The sequence below is a fragment of the Austrofundulus limnaeus genome, unplaced genomic scaffold, assembly GCF_001266775.1.
Source record: "Austrofundulus limnaeus strain Quisiro unplaced genomic scaffold, Austrofundulus_limnaeus-1.0 Scaffold898, whole genome shotgun sequence".
NCBI classification, from domain to species: domain Eukaryota; kingdom Metazoa; phylum Chordata; class Actinopteri; order Cyprinodontiformes; family Rivulidae; genus Austrofundulus; species Austrofundulus limnaeus.
In genome coordinates, this window is record NW_013953300.1 from 132,139 (window position 1) to 133,603 (window position 1,465).

Here is a 1,465-nt window from a genome sequence, read left to right on the forward strand (position 1 = left end):
GGATTCTCCAGAACTGAAGCTTTTCAACAACTGAACTCTGAATGGACTTCATGTTTGTTTCTGAGAGCCAAAACCAGAACCAGGACTTTTAATGAGACCAGCAGACCTCATAATCTGAAAACATCCAGACTAATCTGTCCTAATCTTTAATCTGAAAACATCCAGACTAATCTGTCCTAATCTTTAATCTGAAAACATCCAAACTAATCTGTCCTAAACTTTAATCTGAAAACATCCAAACTGATCTGTCCTAAACTTTAATCTGAAAATATCCAAACTAATCTGTCCTAATCTTTAATCTGAAAACATCCAGACTAATCTGTCCTAAACTTTAATCTGAAAAACAGAAAATCCAACTAAAAACTCAGATTTTATCATTTAACTTGAGTTTCCTGTGAATCTGCAGTGAGTGCTTCATGCTGAAAGCTGCTGAAGATGTTTATCAGCTAAACTGTTAATCTGAGTTTCATCTGAACAACTGACTTCAGCTGATCAGAAAACAGGCAGCAGCAGAAACAAGCTAAAGTTTGCAGACAGATGAGCTGAGAAGAAAAACTCTCTGGCAGAAGAAAACAAATTAAAGTGCAATTTGTTGTAAATTAACTGAAGCAGCCGAAATCAGAAGAAAAATTATTCAAAGCTGAAATTATTTGCTGAATTAAACAGTAAGAAGCTGAAATTATTAGAAAAGCTGAATAAAAAATTCAGCTGAAAATAGCTACAAAGTAGCTAAAAAGTCAGAAAACAGTTGAAATGAGTAAAAATCAGCTAAAAGAAGCATTAAAAGTTTTAATTAACAGAAATCAGCTGATAGATGTGTTAAAAGCTGAAAAAGTAAAACATCTAAAATTAGCACAACCAAGCAGTTCCAGAACCAAAAGGTAAAAAGATAAAAATATAAATTGCTGATTTGAGTCAGAGCAGCTGAAATGAGCCGAACATTTTGATTTATAAGTTGTTGAAAGAGAAAACTGTTGAACAAGTTCAAGGCTGAAAAACAGCTGAAGATCTGAACAGAGACAATAAATCTAAATCTGTTTGACCTTAAAAGGACCGAAGCATCAAACAGCTGGATTATTAAACAGCTGAAGCATCAAACAGCTGGATTATTAAACAGCTGAAGCATGTAACAGAATAAACTCACAGATCTGCAACTCAGTCTGTCCTCAGTCTGTCCTCAGTCTGTCCTCAGTCTGTCCTCAGTCCAAACTCAGAGTCCCACAGTCATGTAGGGAGGTGCAGACTATATCCTGCAGGAAACACCTCCAGCTGCCTGCTCCTCCCTCTGTAGACCAGGACCCCTCCTCTGGTTCCAGGACCCCTCCTCTGGTTCCAGGACTGTCCTCTGGTTCCAGGACCCCTCCTCAAGGGAAAAAAGCTTTTTAATAATGCAGGAGAGACAGCACATGGAGGACAATGGGTCAGGACTGAATGAAAACTGTCCTGCAGGTGGACAGGACTTTGT